At 44.3% G+C, this 13,239-nt stretch overlaps 1 pseudogene; it reads right to left on the reverse strand.

The window, feature by feature from the left end:
- Positions 1–7,444: 7,444 nt before the first annotated feature.
- Positions 7,445–8,008, reverse strand: LOC100604734 (annotated as a pseudogene).
- Between the last annotated feature and the right edge of the window lie 5,231 nt (positions 8,009–13,239).

Raw genomic sequence — 13,239 nt, forward strand, 5'->3', positions numbered from 1 at the left:
GTTGTTTTTTTTTTTGTTTTTTTGTTTTTGAGACGGAGTCTCACTCTGTCGCCCAGGCTGGAGTGCAGTGGCGCAATCTCGGCTCCCTGCAAGCTCCGCCTCCCAGGTTCACGCCATTCTCCTGCCTCAGCCTCTCCGAGTAGCTGGGACTACAGGCGCCCGCCACCACGCCCGGCTAATTTTTTGTATTTTTAGTAGAGACGGGGTTTCACTGTGGTCTCGATCTCCTGACCTTGTGATCCGCCCGCCTCGGCCTCCCAAAGTGCTGGGATTACAAGCTTGAGCCATCGTACCTGGCCTGCATTTCTAGTTCATTGCTCTGAATCTATCACTTCCCAAATCAACACGGTTCATCAAACATCACACTCTTCATATGACACAACCTAGCAGAAGGTTTGATGAGGGCGCTGTGTTGCCTGGGTCAAGGGAGCTACAAGGGGTAATGAAAGCTGTGAGTAACGATACAGTTCTTCATGTTCATGCTAACTCTTCTTGTGGTCAAGCAAGATCCTGGAGTCAGTAGCTTGAATAAAAATGGTTAGAATGTGTGTGCTTTGGTGGATAAGGAGGCTGAGCACAGGAGGAAACTAAAAATTGTTGGCTACTCCCAAGACAGACTGTGTGTAAGTGGTTTGCTTATATTATCTCATTTGATTGCTACGACAATACTGTGAGGTTGGTAATAAGCCCATTGTTACAGATGGACAACTGAGGCTCCGAGAGCTTCAGTAACCCATGTCTAAGGCTGCATAGCCAATGATGGGTAAAATGGGGATTCAAACCTACATTTGAGCCTAAAGCTTCTTGTTTTCTTCCACCAAGTGAAATAAGACTTTGTAAAGGCAAAAATTCTGAACAGTGCCTCTTGGGTTAACAGAAATCATGATGACTTTGCCAGCAAAAGACTCGGAGGAACATTGAGTACACAGCCTCTCAGTTCTAGGTAGGTCATATGTGTCAGCCAGTAGGTTGAGTTTATAACAGTCACATCGTGACCTGAACACTCTCCCACTCCACTGCTGAATCAACTATATAGAATCTGGCAGGGATGACATATAACTACCTTAGACAGGTGTAAGGGAGGGGAAAATACAGACAAAAAGACAACAAAAAGGAAGTTTGCAAGAAAAACAAAAAAAACTGAACTAATCCCTAATGCATCTGATTGAGGCTTCTGCAAAACTACCAGATGCATTCAGATCAAACTAATTATTAAGAAATGCAAAGAATTGGATGCTCTCTTAGGCTGAAACAAAACAAAACAAAAAAGAAATGCAAAGAAAACTTAGCTCCTTGGAGCTGTCCTAAATTCATTTACCATGCTTGAGCTTGTAACATTGATCCAGGTGACTCCCAGTTATAGTGCTCACCTTGTTCCCTGTAGGTATGTGCCAGGTGATGAGGAGACATACTGTCTGGGCTCTTCAGACAGTCTCCTTTCTCCCTGGAACTCAGAAAATTCCTACTACCTGCAGTGTGCAAAGGCAGCTGGCCAGGGAAGGGTGCTGGCTCCAGGTCCTGGGGCCCCTCCCTGGAGGGAACAAATGCCTCTCGGATTGCAGCTGCAGAGAGAGGAGAATCGGGGAATGGGATGGTGTGCTGCAGAGGCAGTGGTTTGGACAGCGGCTGGGTGACTCATGCCCCAGGCAGCTTTTTACAGGAGTTGCAAATTCCAGTAATAGCAGATCAGGAATATCTCTCGAGGGACACCCTACCAATCGAAGGTGCCTCTTGCACCATCTTGGCAGCCCTGAGTGGGCATCTGAATAGCTTATCTATTCAGATCCTTTGCCAGATCCCAAAGGTTCTCCTTGCTTTGGCCCCTGGACTTCCTGAAACCGGGCGGTTATTCTCCCCAGAAGTTGGAGGAATTGGATAATATTGTCTACAGACACCACACCTGAATCTTATCCCTACTACTACAAACAGGGATGCTATTTTCTTGTCCTGTGTCCTGGATGGTGAATAGAGTATCTTGTGCCCTTCCAAAAGCCACTCTATGGGCACCTCCCCTCTGTCTTAGGTTCCTGGAGGCTAAAACTGTGTAGCCGCCATCAATGAGCATCCTCTCTCTGGCTTTTAGTTGGGTATACCCTACAGGCAGCCCCAGCAGGAAATAAAAAGGTGGGAGGAGAGTGAGGTCATTTCTCCTGGCTTTCTCTTTGTGGAGTCACCACAAGCTGACTGTGTCCCTTATGAGAATAATCCAGCCCTCTCTAAACAATATGGGTCTCTCCAGGTTCTGGTAGCCACTCTCTAGGTTCTGGTAGCCTTCCTTTGTCCATTCAGGCCCAAGGGGACGACATCTCCCCTGTTCCTAGTCTCCCCCTGTTACTAGTCTGTTACTAGTCTGTTACTAGTCTGGGGTACCAATATCCTCCTTGGAGTTTTCTTCAATCCTGTTCAATCCCTTTATTAAACCCTCTTCAGGCTGGACGCGGTGGTTCACGCCTATAATCCCAACACTTTGGGAGGACAGGCAGGAGGATCACTTGAGGCTAGGAGTTCCAAGACCAGCCTGGGCAACATAGCAAGACTCCATCTCTACAAAATATTTTAAAAATTAGCTAGGTATGATAGCGCACACCTGCGGTCCCAGCTACTCAGGAGGCTGAGGCTGAAGAATCACTTGAGCCCAGGAGTCGAAGGCTGCAGTGGGCATAATTGCACCACTGCATTCCAGCCTGGGTGGCAGAGCGAGACCTGATCTCAATAAATAAATAAATAAATAAATAAATAAATAGCAAGCCCTCTTCAAAGGACCCAATGTGGAAGCATATCATTTCCCCACTGCTGGACACCTGAGCAATACTAATAGTTTAGGTAGATGCAAACCTCACCCGCCTCTCCTCTTTCCTGCTATTGCTATTACCGTAGCTACATGAAGTAACAAGATTTAAGCCTTGTTAAGGAGAGGTGAGCAGAAACTATGTCATGCCACTTAGAATAAAACCCAAGTTCCTTACCATAGCTTAAAAGGCTCTCCAAATTCCTCTCCCTCCACACTCCCTCTGGTCTGTCCCAGACACAACTGGCCTTTTGCCATGCTTGAAGCCAAGCTTATAAGCTTATTCACACATATAAGCCTTTGTACTTGCAGTTTCTTCCTTCCCTCTGCGTGCTACTGGGTCCTGGGTGAGGGCTTATCTTAGGTTGTCAAGTTGAATCCTTCCTCCTGCAAACTCCCTGAGGCAGACTCTTTTTTCATTGTTTTGTTTTTTTTTGGTTTTTGGCGTCATTGTGTTCCAGGAGCTGCAAACTCAAGTGTCTTTGGAACATGACAGGTAACAGAAACAAGAGAAGGGGCCAAGACTAATAAAAATCATTCAGCCCTGTTGGTCTGGCTTTTGTTTTTCCCCTTTTGACAGAGACGTGGGAGCAGAGAAATATTTCCTTACTATAAACACTCACACACACACACACTCATTGACGTACTCATACACAGTGCAAAGAGGATGAGAATGGCAAGTGACAATTGTCACTGGAGCTGGAGAGCAAAAGGGACTGGGTGAGCACTGCAGCAAACCACACACCAGCCAATTTGCTGTTTTGCAGAAATCTGACCCAGGGTAACCAGATATTGCTGTTTTCCAAGAGAAACTGAAAATCTAGATTTTTATATGGTGTCTCCTAATTTTTAAATGTTGGCAATTTTTAAAACCCTCTGCAGGCCACATTAAGCATATCTTTGTGCTGGATTTAACGCAGAGGCTGCTGGTATACAATCCCTGCTGTATGTTCAGTGGGCTTAGCATAGTATATGCTCAATAATTATGTGTTGAATAAATGAATAGCCTTCCCAGTTGACTTCTCAGCATTTAGAAGTAGCTGACAGGTAGTTCACCTCCCCTCTGTTGGGAACATTTTTTAAAAGTAGATTCAGAACAGGAAGAAGCTTCTCCATTATAGCTGGAAGCTTTAAGGTATAGCTGCTCCTGGACTCAGACACAACCCATCAGAAATTTCTTGAAGATTAGATTTCTGTATCACTCAGACTGGGGCTGGTGTATGAATCAGTAAGTAATGACATGGCCATGTCTGTTTTTTACAGCCAGCATCCGTTCTGATGGTTGGCACCATGGTGTACAGATTGTTAAGTAATTGTAATATCACCCCCAGCTGGGTGCAGAAATGGAAACCTATTACTGGTCATAGTTTGTTACCACCAAGAAAGGCTCATGGAGGTGGGAAATGATGCGTGTTGTCAAAACAAGATCTAGTTCACTTAGGTGTTGAATTCTATTCCAGGTTTTATAGAGGGCTGATTCTCTCAAATCTCTTATTGGAATCTGGCCACGCTTCTCATTTCTATTTTTCCATCTGGGAGACATACAGGCTCTCACACCTAGTTTCCATGCCCAGCCAAAGCTATTGCAAAGCTCCTAGAGAACATGGAATGACTGGAGACATCCGGATAAAGGTCACGAGGTGGAACAAGTGCAGGGTGACCCAGTGGAAGGCAGTGGTGGAAACAGGTGATGGCTTTGGGAAGAGGTTCTAACTAATTCACTTTCCTCAGTGTATAAAAGCAAGCTTTTCCCCAGGCTTCACAAACAGCAGGCTCATGTCTAGCTCTACCTACTTGCACCGTAAGCAGGAAGTTCATCGTCTGTTCAAACGCTAAATAGATGTTAGCAGCACTTTATTGGATCAGCTCAAGGTGATTTCGATTTGTTCTGGGAACACATTCATCATCTTATAACACATGTGTGTGTGGCTCTGCTTTCTGGACAGATAGAATTACGCCTGTGTATGTGTCAACCAACCAAATTAAATCATGCAATGTGATAAACCCATTTGGAGGGCTATTCCCTTTCATTTATTCTAGGGAAATAATATTCTAGGCAAACTTATTCCCTAGAATTTGTGACTCAGGTTTAACTTCATGTTTCCCAGAGCAAAGCTTCCCAACTTTTATTTGGGGCAGTGGTTTACAAAGTTATTTTAGTCCTAGGATCTTTTATAATAGCTTCCAAATACAGAGGCCAATATATAAAGCTGAGAAAGGTCAAGCAGATCAGAGGGAAGAACTGGGAAACCTGGTCATTTCCTCTGCCCCTCTCTCATTGCCAACTTGCGGGGACTACCAGGAACCTCTGGAAACACACTTGAAACAGCTGCACTTGCAAATCTACAAATAGCTCAAGCTGTGTTGGAAACTCACAACTCAAACTTTCAAAAACAAAGGGTTAATTTTACCGTGTCAAATTGCCTTCTTATAATTTATAATCTCATAATATTTCCAACATTCCTTAAGAAAAATAGAACAAATATTTATGTACCCATCACTCAACTTTATCAAATCTTAACATTTTGTTTTGGTTATTTTTAAAGGAGTAAAATATTACAAATATTGTTGAAGCCCCTTTATGTGCTCCTCCCAAATCTCATTCTCCTTTCCTCCTTCCTTCCTCCTCAGAAATAACCACTACACTGAACTCGTATTGATCATCCCCATGAAAGATTTTTCCTATAAATACATATTAATATGTACATTTTCCCCTAGTGAGAATATGTATATATGCAGTGGCTCATGCCTATAATCCCAACACTTTTGGAGGCAGAGACAGGAGGAGGGCTTGAGCCTAGGAGCTTAAGGCCAGCCTAAGCAACATAGCAAAATCCCATCTCTACAAAATATCAAAAAATTAGCCAGGCATGGTAGCACGTGCCTATAGTTCCAGCTACTCAGGAGGCTCAGGTGAGCCCAGAAGGTTGAGGCTGCAATGAGCCAAGATCATGCCACTGCACTCCAGTCTAGGCAACAGAGCAAGACCCTATCACACACATACAAAAAATAATAATGTTACAAACATCAATCTGCAATTTGCTTTTCTAGCTCAACATTATGTGTTGGAGATTTATCCATCTTGATGCATTTAGCTCTGGCTCATGCACTTTAACTACTACGTCATATTGTGTTGTATGAATTTTTTTTTTTTTTTTGAGACAGAGTTTCACTCTTGTTGCCCAGGCTGGAGTGCAATGACGTGATCTCGGCTCACCGCAACCTCCGCCTCTGGGTTCAAGCAATTCTCCTGCCTCAGCCTCCTGAGTAGTTAGGATTACAGGCATATGCCATCATGCCCAGCTAATTTTGTATTTTTTTGTTTTGTTTTGTTTTTGAGACGGAGTCTCGCTCTTTCACCCACGCCGGACTGCAGTGGCGCGCTCTAGGCTCACTGCAAGCTCCGCCTCCCGGGTTCACGCCATTCTCCTGCCTCAGCCTCTCCGAGTAGCTGGGACTACAGGCGCCCGCCACCACGCCTGGCTGATTTTTTGTATTTTTAGTAGAGACGGGGTTTCACCATGGTCTCGATCTCCTGACCTCGTGATCCGCCCGCCTCGGCCTCCCAAAGTGCTGGGATTACAAGTGTGAGCCACCGCGCCCGGCTGCTAATTTTGTATTTTTAGGAGAGATGGGGTTTCTCCATGTTGGTCAGGCTGGTCTTGAACTCCTGACCTCAGATGATCCCCCCACCTGGGCCTCGCAAAGTGCTGGGATTACAAGCTGAGCAACCACGCCCGGCCTGTTGTATGAATTTGTGTGTGCATTTTCCTTTTTATGAATGCTGCCTCAAATTTTTCACAAAATGTTGCAACAAGCATTCTTGTGCATGTATCTACTCTGAAAACTTCTCTAGGACCCAGTGCAACACACACACACACACACAAAGTAAAACAAAGTTTCACAAAACAATTGTCTTACTACACTTTCAGAAATTTTCTCATAATGTATATCATAGTTCTTTTTACCAGGTTGACATATCCCTTCCATTCCTAGTTTGCTGAGAGTTGTTAATCATGAATGGGTGTTGAATTTTGTCAAATTCTTCTTTTTTCACAAATAGGACTTTTTATCTCCCACTTATTGTAAGTCCGAACTTTAAACAGATTCTTGGACTGGTGGTTCATATCCATCAGCTTGCTCATCTTTAGCATCTATCTTGTCCCCAGTGGCTTTTCCAGAACTACTTCCTTCACCATGAAGCTCCATGAGTTTTCTCAATTCATACTTGGGCTTCTTCAGCATTTTTCTTTTTTTTCTTTTTTCTTTTCTTTTTTTTTTTTTTTTTTTTTGAGACAGAGTCTCACTCTGTCACCAGGCTGCAGTGCAGTGGCATGATCTTGGCTCACTGCAACCTCTGCCTCCCGGGTTCAAGCGATTCTCCTGCCTCAGCCTTCCGAGTAGCTGGGACTACAGGTGTGCGCCACCATGCCTGGCTAATTTTTGTATTTTTAATAGAGACAGTGTTTCACCATGTTGGCCAGGATAGTCTCGATCTCTTGACCTCATGATCCACCTGCCTCAGCCTCCCAAAGTGCTGAGATTACAGGCGTGAGCCACCACGCCCAGCCAGCATTTCTACTTTTCTAATGAAAACATCATGGAGAGGATAGATTGGCAAGCCTTTTCTATGTCTTTTCCAATGCTGTCTGGAGTCTATTTATTGACTACTTCTTTCAAGTCATTAGTCTGCACCTCTCAGGTCATGATTTCCATCATCCTCTTCCAGATTTGGTGGACCTGTTGATGCTAAAGATAAGAAGTCTTCCATATTTGATTGTTGCATTTTTTAGTAAAACCAACACAGAACAGACATAGCAAGTAACCACTGGTAGTCTTGACATCAACATGAGCTTCAATCACTGTCTGCGATTTTTGACCATGGAACACATTTTGTCATGGGTAAGATCCATGCCGTGGAAGTTAGTTCAGGGCAGCTTTTGCCCTGAACATCTTCAGCAATCACTTGAATTTTCTAAATGCAACTTCGTCATTCTGCAAATCAGCAAAACTCACTTCAAACACATGACCCTTGAAGCCATCAGATGCAATTTTGGATCCTTGGGTCCTGGTGACTAGCGTCTTTCCTATATTTCTTATACTGAACATAGCAGGTGCTTTCACATTGTACAAATCTTCCTTAGAAAATGGATCAACCACTTTCTTCTTGGCTCCCTTTTTGCCACCTTTCATAAGGCGCTTGTTCCTGCCAACCGCCATGATGCTGCTCAGAAAGCCAAAAGGGGATTATAGGGGTTTTTAAAAGAAATTCTGTCAATAAGGTAAACTACGATAATTAATTTTCAAATGTTGAACCAACCTTGCATTCCTGAGATAAGCCCCACTTGGCCATAGGATGTTGCAATGAGTGCCAAGCTGCAAATATGAGGGCAGAGTTCTCCACAAGACTGCCCTCACTTCAGATACCAGCAGCACATCTAGGGGTCCCTAGGGCCATCCTCATTTCATACTAGCTGGTGACAAGTTTGAGCATCCCAAAAGACTTCCTCAGGTTTGATAACTCAGAAAAACGAGTCACAGAACTCAGGAAAGCAATATACTTACAATTACAGTTTTATTACAGCAAAGCATAGAAATTGGAACCAGCCAAAAGAAGACACACATAGAACAAAGTCTGAGAGGGTTTGAAACATAAAGGACACATTGATCTCTGGGCATCAAAGTGTGGCAATACTCTAAAAGTATGGCTAACCAGGAAAGCTTACCCAAGCTTCAGTGTCCAGAGTTTTTATTGTGGTTTCATTATGTAGATACGATTGATTGAATCATCAGCTATATCATTGAACTCAATCTCCAGTCCCCCTCCCTTCCCTTGAGATGATACCATTTAGCTCAAAGTCTCAGCCCTCTAATCACATGATTGGTCTTTCTGGTGTGGCCAACCCCCATCCTGAGTTATCGCATTATTACAAACCATCAAGTAGAGCCTGAGAGGTCTACCACAAATGCACAAATAACAAAGACACACTTATTATTCAAGAAATTATAAAGGTTTAGGGGTTAAGAACTGGGGACAAAGACAAGCTAAATTCTTCATTATACACACGTTATGTTTCCTAATGTTGCTTGACTTGATTAGTTATTATTTTGTTAATGATGCATGTGTCTGTACTCATGAAGAATATTAACCTGTAGCATGGTAGGTTTTGACAGATACCCTTTATCCAATTTTTTTAAGTTTTCTTTTCTTTTTTTTTTTTTTTTTTTTGAGATGGAGTTTTACTCTTGTTGCCCAGGCTGGAGTGCAATGGCGTGATCTGGGCTCACTGCAGCCTCTGCATCCAGGTTCAAACAATTCTCCTGCCTCAGCCTCCTGAGTAGCTGGGATGACAGGCGCCTGCCACCATGCCCAATTAATTTTTTGTTGTTGTTGTTGTATTTTTAGTAGAGATGGGGTTTCACCATGTTGGCCAGGCTGGTCTCAAACTCCTGGCCTCAGGTGATCCACCACCGCGGGCTCCCAAAGTGCTATGGTGTGCACCACCACACCTGTAGTGTGAGCTACTGTGCCTGGCCTAAAGTTTTCTTATATTCCCAGTTTTCTAGGAGTTTTAATCATAAATGGATGTTTGACTTCTGTCAAATGCTTTTTCTGCATCTGTTGAGATCATGGTGTCATTCTTCTCCTTTACTTTGTTAATAGAATGAATTCTATTAAAATACTTTCTGATGTTGAAGAATTCTACATTCTTGAAAAATAGTATTTAATGTGAATAAAATTTTTCTTTTATTTAAAATTTTTTTGAGACAAGCTCTCACTATGTTGCCCAGGGTGGTCTTGAAATCCTAGTCTCAAATAATCCTCCCACCTCAGCCTCCCAAGTTGCTGAGATTACAGGTGTGCGCCACCATGCCCGGCTTTAAAAACCATTTTAATATCACAAATAACATACTAATACTTATTTTTTAAAAGTTAAACTTACTTTTTAAAAGTTAAGCTATTTCCAAATATTTGCAAATGTAAAGCATATTCCTGAAAAGATGAATAAGAAATTTGTTATAATGGCTGTCTTAACTAAAGAAAACCAAGTGGTTGAGGGATAGGAGAGTGACGTGGTCCCAGCAACTTTCTGCATGTTGTTCCGGAGTATTTAAACACCATTGAAAATATTAAATTAAAACATCACAAAAAATGCTGGAGTTTCCCTTGCCTACTGCTCCCAATTCCTTGTTCCTTCTTGGTCCCCCCTGAAGTTACAACTCTTATGAATTTGGTATGCTTCCTCTGAGGGATATTATTTGCATTTATGAACATGTAATTATTTTGCATTTTATATAGGAGAACATACTAGTGTGTTCTTCTAGTGCTTTCCCTGCTTTTATATAAATACATGTGTATACCCACATGTGTACAGGTGTGTGCTATGTAGATAAAATCATACCACAATCATAATTCTGCTTTTTTTTTAATTTTTGCCCTATTATTTATCTAGGAGCTTTATCCACGTTGCTATATATACATCTAGCTCCTGCTTTTAATAGCTTCACAGTATTATGTAATATGAAAAAACAACTATTCTTTCATCTATCCCAGAATCCCTCTAGGTTAGATATAGCATAGCGAAATTGTTGGTTTCAGTGTATACACATTTGTTGTTGTTTTAAGGAATACTACCAAATTGCTCTCCAAAGTGATCATACCAGTTTCTTTAATGCACCCAAGCACATCTCCCACCCTCCCTCCCTCGCTCTCTCTTTCTCTCTTTCTTTCTTCTTTCAGAGAGTTTTGCTCTGTCACCCAGGCTGGAATGCAGTAGTGCAATCTCAGCTCACTATAACCTCTGCCTCCTGGGTTCAAGCAATTCTCTTGCCTCAGCCTCCAAAGTAGCGGGGACTACAGGCGTGCACCACCACACCTGTAGTTAATTAATACAAAAATTAATACAAAAATTTTTGTACTTTTAGTAGAGATAGGGTTTCACCACGTTGATCAGGATGGTCTAGGACTTCTGACCTCAGGTGATCCACTGGCCTCGGCCTCCCAAAGTGCTGGGATTACAGGTGTGAGCCACCACAGCTGGCCGCAAGCACATTTTCCACTGACTTGCTGCAACCTTGATTGAGCAAGGCATGTTTTCTCTCTGGGCTCCTATCTGTAGGAGGAGGGAGTTGAGTGGACCCCGTGAGGGTATGAGACGGTGTAATGATAGGTTGTGTAGTCTCAGAGTGGGTAGGATGACTGCGCTAAAGAAGGCAGCAAGAGCAGGAGGATGCAGGTGGCAGCCAAGCCGAAGGCAGGCAATTCAGATGCCCTTGGTCCTCCTCTCCGCCTGTCCATGAGCACAGTGACAATTTATCTGGAGCTCTCACCCAAAATCCCCCTCTGAAAGGCATGGATATCCTTTTCTGCAGAATTCACCTACTAGGGTCTCCCAGGGGTTGACAGAGGCCCAGGTCATTTCCATTTATTGAGACTCCAAGCTAATTAAAAAGATGAAGAAATAGTAAGCAAGGTTAACAAAATTGCGTGTATAGTAATATTGCCATTGAACAAATAAATACTAACAAATGCAGAGCAGTGGTCTACAGATATCATATAATCACACTGGTCAAGGACAATTATAGGATTAATAGACAATATTAATTCATAATACAGTACAGATAAGATGGTGCAGGAATGGAACACACATTTACAATATGAAAATATCTTTTTGGCCGGGCGCGGTGGCTCACGCTTGTAATCCCAGCACTTTGGGAGGCTGAGGCGGGCGGATCACGAGGTCAGGAGATCGAGACCACGTTGAAAGCCCGTCTCTACTAAAAATACAAAAAATTAGCCGGGCGTGGTGGCAGGTGCCTGTAGTCCCAGCTACTCGGAGAGGCTGAGGCAGGAGAATCACTTGAACCTGGGAGGCGGAGCTTGCAGTGAGCCGAGATCGCGCCACTGCACTCCAGCCTGGGCGACAGAGCGAGACTCCGTCTCAAAAAAAAAAAAAAAAAAAAAAAGAAAATATCTTTTTTTTTTTTCAAACCTGCCAGAATAATGCTGTGATAGAATGTATGAGTGCCCCTTTGGAGAATTCTAAGTTTGAGCAACTTTCTGAATGTGAGATGAATCAAATACCCCCCACCCCGTTTTCTCCACCCCATCCAGGCTCAACCACTCTTAGGCTGACAGTGAAGAGAGACATCCCGTTTAATGTTTCTCAATCAGATGCCTGTGTTGATTATCCACACTTTGAGCAAATTTGTGCATATTATGGTTTCCCAATGTATGTGTTTTGGTTTATTTTAGTAGAATAAAAGAGAAAAAATGTTCTTCCTCTTTTGGAGTTGAGAAAAGGGGAGAAATGACAGAGATGAAGTAGAGTCTAAGACATGGAAGAGGTGTATTCTGGGACATGGGAGAGGTGTATTCTGGGACATGGAAGAAGTGGGTTCTGGGACATGACAAACTGGGTTCTGGAACAGGGAGGAGGTGGATTCTAGGCTATCACAGCAGAGGCAGATTCTTAGGTCAGGGACCAGGTGGATTTTGGGACAGAGATGAGAGGTGGGTTCTGGGACATGGTGGAGGTGGCCTCTGGGACAGGGAGGAGGTACATTCTGGAACAGGGTGAAGGTGGCTTCTGGAACAGGGAGGAGGTGGGTACTGGGACAGGGTGGAGGTGAGTCTTGGAACAGGGAGGAGGTGAGCTCTGGAACAGGGTGGAGGTGAGTTCTGGAACAGGGAGGGGGTGAGTTCTGGAACAGGGAGGGGATGAGTTCTGGAACAGGGAGGAGGCGGGTTCTGGCACAGGGTGGAGGTGGGTACTGGGACAGGGAGGAGGTGGGTCTTGGAACAGGGAGGAGGTGGGTCCCAGGACAGGGAGGAGGTGGGTTCTGGGACAGGGAAGAGGTGAGTTCTGGGACAGAAAGAAGGTAGGTTCTGGAAGAGGGAGGAGGTGGGTTCTGGCACAGGGTGGAGGTGGGTTCTGGAACAGGGAGGAGGTGAGTTCTGGAACAGGGAGGAGGTGAATTCTGGAACAGGGTGGAGGTGAGTTCTGGAACAGGGAGGAGGTGAGTTCTGGAACAGGGAGCAGGTGGGTTCTGGAACAGGGAGGAGGTGGGTTCTGGGACAGGGAGGAGGTGGGTTCTGGAACAGAAAGAAGGTGGGTTCTGGAACAGAAAGAAGGTAGGTTCTGGAAGAAGGAGGAGGTGGGTTCTGGAACAGGGAGGAGGTGGGTTCTGGGACAGGGAGGAGGTGGGTTCTGGGGCAGGAAGGAGGTAAGTTCTGGAACAGGGGGAAGGTGGCTTCTGGATCAGGGTGAAGGTGGTTTCCGGAACAGGAAGGAGGTGGGTTCCCGAACAGGGTGGAGGTGAGCCTTGGGACAGGGAGGAGGTGGGTTCTGGAACAGGGAGGAAGTGGGTTCCTGAACAGGGTGGAGGTGCGTACTGGGACAGGGTGGAGGTGGGTCCTGGTACAGAAAGAAGGTAGGTTCTGGAAGAGG

Source organism: Nomascus leucogenys, chromosome 7b (assembly GCF_006542625.1).
Source record: "Nomascus leucogenys isolate Asia chromosome 7b, Asia_NLE_v1, whole genome shotgun sequence".
In the NCBI taxonomy this organism is placed as follows: domain Eukaryota; kingdom Metazoa; phylum Chordata; class Mammalia; order Primates; family Hylobatidae; genus Nomascus; species Nomascus leucogenys.